Genomic DNA, 8,441 nt, shown 5'->3' on the forward strand with positions numbered 1-8,441 from the left:
TTTTTTTTTTTTTTTTTTGGCCAAAGAATTTTGTCCATTGTATGGTACAAAAAAAAGAGCAGGAGGGGAAAAAACCCAAGGATAAGCCAACAGAAGTAATGTTATGTCTAGGACCTATATTTAAGAAATGGCTACTTTCAGACCAGAGTAAATGGGCTCAACACAGCAAAAAGACTGGCCCTACATACTTTCCACTGTTAATGTTTTCTCTTCCCATAATCATAGAGATACCTTGTCATGTTAATATATAGAACACTCCAAGCAAACATTACTTAGACCTAGGCTTACCATAAATCCATCCTGACACGTTCTGTTTTCAAATATCTCAAGCGTGCCCTTTTTCTACACTTTCTGTCATAATGACTTGGTGTTTCTAGATTTAATGCAAGGCAATAGCTGTTTGAAGTATTCTTGGACAACAGCAGAGTTGGAAGTCAGCTAGCTTCCTGAAATGTCGAAAGCATTGGTAAGATTTATACACTGGAAAATGAAGGATTATTAATGTGCTGAAACTGTTTCTTTTCCTTCTACACTATGTATAACTATAGTCGCATCTGTTCAGGACCACTTATGCCTGTCCATGTAGAGGTGTACAAGTGAATTCCATTTATCCTTATGTGGGAGCTACTATGTCCCTGCTAGGGGCTCTCTTGTGTACTAGCCATTGGCTAGCTGCTGGTAGTCCTCCAACATGGGGGTTAGCTGTGAGTTTTTGGTCTTTCTAATGAGAACTCTAGGTGGTTCTTTATTAAAATCTGTAAATTTTATGCACCTGCTTTCACTATTCAGAATTATCTATATTCTTAAAACATACTTAATGTTCTGCATTATAAGCTTTTATTTAAAAAAAAAAAAAAAATCCAGGAATTTTTTCAAGGTTTATTTTCCAAGTGTAAAAACGGGGTTGAAATTGGGATAAAAGGGGAAAAAAACAGTTTAAAATGGGAGAGGGGGAGGGAGTAAGGCTGGGACTAGGGAAGGGGCAGGGGAGGGGAGTGGCCCAGCCCATTGCTGCTTCTAGGGCTGGAGCAGGGAGCAAAGCAAAGGAAACTGTCAGTGGGTGTGGGGCAGAGGTTTGCAGCTCATGCAGCTACCTGCAGGCTGGGGGGGGCTGCACTGGGCTATTCCCAGGGAGTGCATGCCTCTGGATCTGTGTGTGGGATGAAAGCAGGCTGGGGCTGGCAGTGGCACCAGGTTCTTCCTGGTGCCCGGGGCGGGTGGCAGCCTGCTCTCATCTGGCATGCAGAACTGGGGACATACACCCCCTGGGAAGAGCCCGACACAGCCCTCCAGCCTGCAGCCCTCCCAGGGTGCACATAACAGCAAGAGCCATGTTCCCTCTACAGCTGGCACCAGCTGTTCCTGGGGCTGCTGCAACAGGACCTGGGGTGAGTGGGAATAAGCAGAGCCCCAAGGGTTGTGGGGTGTCCCCACTCACCCCAGCCCCTGCTGCAGTGGCCCCAGGAGCACCCAATGCCAGCTCCCTGCAGGTGCTGGGCAGTGCTGCACCCCAAATCCCCTGGGGCTCTGCTTATACGGACTCACCCCAACCCCTGCTGTAGTGGCCCCAGGAGCAGCCGACACCACGTGCCTGCACCATGGCATGGCGCAACTCAGGCTGGGGGGAGTGGCGCATGGGTGGATGTAGGGGGCATCCTGACCCCAGCACCTGCACTTCCCACCCTGCCCAGGTCAGAGCCAGGAGCCCCACAGCCCTGTGCGGAGTGGCCAGGTGCAGCACCCACAGCAGGCTCTCCTGCCTATCCCCCAGCAGGGCTTGCAGCTCCCAGTTAGGGCTGTGCAAAATTTCAACAGACATTTCGTTTTGAAGATGTTTCGATGCGTTTTGAACTCAGAATGCCAAAACCGAAATGAAACGTAAGGCTTTGAAACAAAATGGGGGCACTCAGAACATTTAAAACATTTTGAAGAGCTGGGCTTGCAGGGAAATACAAACTAAGGAGAGGGAGGGGAAAGATGGGGGAAGGACTGCTCTGATGGTGACATGTAGCTGGCTAGTGACTGTGCTCCTTCCCTGAGGTCCCTTCCAATCTCAGTGCTCTGGGGGAGGGATGGAGAAGGAGCATAAAAGCATTCTTTGAAATGAGTCTTGTCAGCTTATTGAGCTGTGTCCTCCAGGAGCATCAGGAAGGTTCTCACTTCCTACTTACTAGTCTGTTCCTAACAAGTGGAATTTAATTCTCTCCAAAATACCCTAATACCCCTTCCTAATCCATTCCTTTCAATTTATTCCTCCCCCAAAATCCTCTCTTTGTTTTTGTTGTTCACTGTAATTCTTTCTACACACAAAATATATCTGTGTTTTTCCCTGACAGTCTGCATTGACTGTGCAGGAAAGTGCAACATATATTATACAACATACACTTATGTATTGCATAAATACATGCGTTACATTACAGAAACGCACACAGATTTTCCAGCACACCAAACATGAAGCATGCTGGAAAGGCAGGTGGCTTGTCTTCTGGTTGGGGCAGAAAAGGGGGCAGACGGAGAGCTCTAAGTTTCTCCCCTCCAAAACTTAGACTTAGCCGCTTTCCAACAACTAGCCACTAGCAGCAGAAGTGGCATGGCTGCGCCAAGGAGATGGGAGCAGTGTCTGCATCCCCTCCAAGAACGCCTGCCATTAGGACTGAGCGGAAACTTGAGGACAGCCTCCCTATCTTATCTTTTCCAACAGGTGAGAAGCGAAGGTGTTCACATGGCAGAACTGGCAGTCACAGGGCCCTAGGAGTATCACGGCCATCTCTAGGGACTCTGCTCTGTGACAGTGCAGTTTTCCCAGAAACCCCTGCACCTAGCTCCTTGAATGCTGGCAGGCTTCATAGTACCAGCAGGGGCTACCATGCCTGCTGTTTTCACTTCCCTGTGCCTTCACACTTGCACGTCGGGAGTTTTTTGCTCTGAATAGTTTGAGGTGCTGTTTCCCAGAAACCCCTGCACCTATCTCCTTGAAACTTTACAAGTTTCATGGCCTTGGAAGGGGCTACCATCATTTGCTTGGTTTCATTTGAATCGGGCAAAAAATAACGTTATAGACATTTTTGTGATTTTTTTTTTTTTCCCCCCCCACCTCCACCTCTTTTATAGCCTATGGACAAAATGCTGAAACGTGTTGAAATGGCATCAAAGCAGCAAAACGGTTTCAGCAAAATGATACGGAACAGCACTTTGAAACAGTGAAATGAAACACTGTCCCCTCAAAATGGCAACTCTGAAATCAAAATGAAACGTTGCCCTCTTGCACAGCCCTACTCCCAGTGCTGAGGGGACAGCTGCAGCTGGAGCCACCAGGGTACAACTGAGACCCGCCAGCCATGGGAGAAATTCCTGTGGCTCCTCCTGCCACACGTGTAGCTGGAGCCAGGAACCCCCTTCCCCCAGGAAGTGGTTCCAGCCACTCTCTTCTGGCCCCCACGCAGTCACCGCCCCCCTCTCTGCATGTGGCTGTTGCCACCCACCCCCCCCTTCACGTTTGGTGTGCTGGAAAATCTGTGCATGTTTCTGTAATGTAACACATTTACATATTGCATAAATACATATATGTTGTGTAATACATGTTGTACTTTCCTGCACAGTCAATGCAGACTGTCAGGGAAAGCAGATTTATTTTATGTGGAGAAAGAATTACAGTGAACAACAAAAACAGAGAGGATTTTGGGGGAAGAATAAATTGAAAAGAATGGATTAGGAAAGGGTATTAGGGTATTTTCATGTGTCCGGCGAGAAACCTGTGCCTCAGGTAACTGGCACTTTTAGCTTACCAGCACCCCTCAGCCATTCCCCACTCATGCCAGTTAATAGGGATTTTACTGTACCCGGTAAAATTGAGTGAATTGAAAAATGGGTGTAAATCAGTAAAAACCCAATAACTTCAATTAAAAAATCAGGGAATTTATCGGTAAAAACTGAAAATGCAGAACACTAAGCATACTTTTTAAATGCATGGTTTATCATCTCCCTGCTTTTTAATCAATCCAAGATGCTGCTGCCAACATCATCATTCTAGACTGACTCTAACATGCGATTACATATTTGCTATGCTTCTCACATCTCTCTTGCATCAAATTTTATTTGCATCTGTTTTTGTTGTTCAGAACTTGGCCTCACTTTCTCTGGCTACACTTTTGCAGGACAACATATTAGCTTCTTTACTCGATTCCAAGCTGAGTTCCCCTCTCCCTTTACTTACAAGGGGTTCCCCCCACACACAGTTTTGGGATCAAGGATGAAGTTGTGGTGAAGGCAAGCAACTTCTCCGGCTTCAGTTCTGGCTCCATCCTTGGCCTAGACCCCTAGGTTCATAGCTGCTGCTGCCTGCTTCCCTATCACTTCTGCCTCCACCATCTACCCCCCTGTCTCCCACTCCCATCCCTTAGCCTTGCTCCAGTGCCAGCAGGCTCTGTTCCCATTCCAGCCTGGGGAGCATGTTTTTCTCTGGCCTGAGCTCAGCTTGGGAGCAGTGGTGGTGGCATGGCAGCTCCAGAGTCATCTTGAGTTCAGGTAAATATCATCCCAGGCAAAGCTTTGTCTAGCTGGGTATTAAAAACCTCCAAGGATGGAGATTCTGCAACTTTTCTGAGTAACCTGTTCCACTGCCTTACTATCCTCCTAGTAAAAAGTTTTTCCTAATATTTAGCCTAAACTTACCTTGCTGCAACTTGAGAACTCTGGTACCACTGAGAACAGTTTAGCTCCATCTTCTTTTTAACCACCCTTCAGATAGTTGAAGACTGTTTATTAAATCCCCCCTCAGTCTTTTCTTCTCTAGGCTAAATAAGCTGAGTTCCCATAACCTCTCCTCAGAAGTTGTGTTCCACAGTCCTCTAACCATTTTTATTTCCCTCCTCTGGACTCCCTTCAGTTTGCCTCTTCACATCCTTTCTATAGTGGAGGGCCCAGAACTGGACATGGTACTCCTGTGGTGGCCTCACCAGTGCTGAATAGAGGGGAGGAATCACTTACTTTCATTTGCTGGCAATGCTCCTACTAATGCAGCCCAGTATGCTTTTTAACATTCTTTACAACAGGGGCATAACGGCTCATATTCAGCTGGATGTCCACAGGTGATTTTCTGTAATGCTGCTAGCCAGTCAGTCTGCAGCCTGTATCGGTACATGGGATTGTTCCATCCTAAGTGCAGGGCTTTGCATTTGTCCTTATTGAACTTCACAAGATTTCTTTTTGCCCAGTCCTCCAGTTTGCTAGGTCTGTCTAAATGCTAACCCTACCCTCCAGTGTATCTACTACTCCCCCAGCTTGGTGTCATACACAAACTTGATGAGGGTCTATAGCACCATCCCATCTTCCAGTTCGTTGATAAAAGTATTGAACAAAACCAACCCTAGGACCAACCCCTGGGGCACTCCACTTGATACCAGATGCCAACTGGACCTCTAACCATTGTTTACTACCCTTTGAGCCTGACAGTCCAACCAGATTTTTATCCATCTCACAGTCCATTATTCATTCAACCCATACTTGCCTGGCTTGCTTGTGGGAATCTTGTGGGAGACTGTAAAAAAGCCTTGCTTTTGTGGGAAAGTCTTGCTAAAGTTTAAGGTATATCATGTCCACTGTTCTCCCTGGATCCACAGAACCAGTCATCTCACCATAAAAGGCAATCAGGTTGGTCAGGCATGACTTGCCCTTGGTGAATCCATGCTGACTGTTCCTAATGCCTTGCTACATATAATCAGTAAATCATATATGAAAGGTAGGGAAGAAGAGAAAGGAAACAAATCTGCAGAGTTGAGATGGGGGTGGGGTTAGTTATATTTATTTTTCCTGAGATACCAAAGAATTTGGGTTACAGAAAATTAGTTGAAAAGAATTAAATAGGATTTCCCTATAGAGTTTAATAATGTTTGAATAATCTTAAAAGATAGTTAAGCACAATAATATGCAATCAGCTACACTTAAATTGTAAGCATAAATCTTTGAAAAATTTTATGGCTCTCCTCAGTGAGACTACTATAAAAATGTACTGGTATTTGTGAATATCTTAGGATTTCCTTACATATGTCATAACTTTAAATGGTATTGAGTTTATCCCATGAGCAAGTCTTGCCATTTCTTAAATTGATATAATCCTACTGAATCGAATACATGCCATATGAATGCAGAATGCATATGTTTCTTACAAAATTAAAGCTCTTCCAATTCACGCCACTAATGAGTAATCAAAATTTATCAACAGCAGTATGAGATGAGGCACATAACCCCCTTACAATGGTTAACATATAACTTCAAAATTATGGATAATTTCCTAGGAGATTCAGAAAAATACTTGGTTACCGAGAGTTTCCCACAGAAACTAAGTCTAGTCTAAAACTGACTAAAATCTATGGAATAGGCTTTCACTGATGTCACTGGACTTTGACTCAGTCCATACAAACTGTGTTGTATCAGGAAATGGCCCATACATTGTGTTCTGACCTTAACTTGAAAAACCCCATTTTGTACATAATGGTACATATTTATGTTTTTAAACGTAATCTAAACTGCTGCAACAGTTGACAAAGGAAGCATTGAATCAATTAACTCCTCCAGCCATCAGTTTGTGCATGTGACTGAAAAGACTGGTTAAGAAACAAGCATCAGTAGGCAGTCCTGCTCAACATCAGGCAGTTGGATGGAATAGAACATGTAAAAGTTGATTACAAAAACCCCCACCTAAAATACACACATACTAACACTTAATTTAAGTAAATTTGGCAAGAATCTTAAATATGCATTTTATGGAAATATGGAACATATTTTAAATATGTTAAAATATCACAGGAAACACAGTCAAGCCAAAGGTTATTTGAAAAAAAAGATGGGAAGGAACGCATGCTTCTGTCTGCCTGCCTGCCTTTGGTATTTATATAGTGCCTCTCACAATATGCCATATATGCTGATGCATGATGATCCTGTGTAGAATTTTGGCATCAGCAGCAGCACACTGGAGCCAGGACACCCCCAAGCATGGCCAGGCACATCAGCACCTGCTGACATGCTTCTAACTTAGAAGTATACCAGCAATGTTTCATGAGGTGACTCTGCTTCTGCTTTTCAGCCTAAGACTCAGGTGTGCTTGAGAGCAGTCAGTGGGGACCACCGTGGAGCAGCATATCCAAAGTAGGGCGGGGGAGGGGATTTTTATCTTCCTTTAGGACTTAAAGAAGTCCCTGGCTGCTGCTCCTGTGGCATGTTTTACTGCATATCCAAGCATGGACTAGTCATGCAGGGGAAGGAAGGGTAGAGGGAAGGCTCAGGAATGGCCCAACCAAAGCCCATTTCCACTGTGGTTTAGACCAACCTTAAGATAAAATCATAGAAAGTGAGGGTTGGAAGGGACCTCAGGAGGTCATCTAGTCCCACCCCTGGTCAAAGCAGGACCATCCCCAACTAGATCATCCCAGCTAAGGCTTTGCCTAGCTGGGTCTTAGACCACTGCTTGTTCTGTCATCTGCTGCCACTGAGAACGGTCTAGCTCCATCCTCTTTGGACCCCTTCAGGTAGTTGAAGGCTGCTATTAAATCCTCCCCCTCTCCCCCCGGTCTTCTCTTCTGTAGACCAAATAAGCCCAATTCCCTCAGCCTCTCCTCAGAAGTCATGTGCCCCAGCCCCAAAACCATTTTTGTTGCCCTTCACTGGACTCTCTCCAATTTGTCCACATCCCTTCTGTAGTGGGGGACCCAAACCTGAGCACAGTACTCCAGATGTGGCCTCACCAGTGCTGAATAGAAGAGAATAATCACTTCCCTTGACCTGCTGGCAACACACCTACCAATGTATCCCAGTATGCCATTAGCCTTCTTGGAAACAAGGGCACACTGTTGGCTCATATTCAGCTTATTGTCCACTGTAACCCCGAGGTCCTTTTCTGCAGAGCTGTTGCCCAGCCAGTCAGCCCCTAGCATGTATGGCTGCATGGGATTTTTCCATCCTAAGTGCAGGACTTTGCACTTGTCCTTGTTGAACTTCATGAAATTTCTTTTGGCCCAATTGTTCAACTTATTTAGGTCACTCTGAAACCTAGCATGCCTTTGAGTGCATCTACTCCTTCCCCCAGCTTGGAGTTATCTGCAGACTTACTGAGGGTGCACTCTATACCATCTTCCAGGTTGTTGATGAAGACATTGAATAGAACTGCCTCCAGGATTAACCCCTGGGCCACTCCACTAGCTGCCAACTAGACATGAAGCCATTAATTACTACCCTCTGAGCCGAATGCTCCATCCAGTTTTCTGTCCACCTTACAATCCATTTATCCAGCCCTTACTTCCTTAGCTTGCATGGAAGAACGTTTCATAGTTTCATAGGTTCTAGGGTCGGAAGGGACCTGAGTAGATCATCTAGTCTGACCCCCTGCCATGGCAGGAAAGAGTACTGGGGTCAAACGACCCCAGCAAGGTGTTCATCTAGCCTACTCT

The sequence above is a fragment of the Crocodylus porosus genome, unplaced genomic scaffold (assembly GCF_001723895.1).
Source record: "Crocodylus porosus isolate Cpor-Errol unplaced genomic scaffold, CroPor_comp1, whole genome shotgun sequence".
In the NCBI taxonomy this organism is placed as follows: Eukaryota; Metazoa; Chordata; order Crocodylia; family Crocodylidae; genus Crocodylus; species Crocodylus porosus.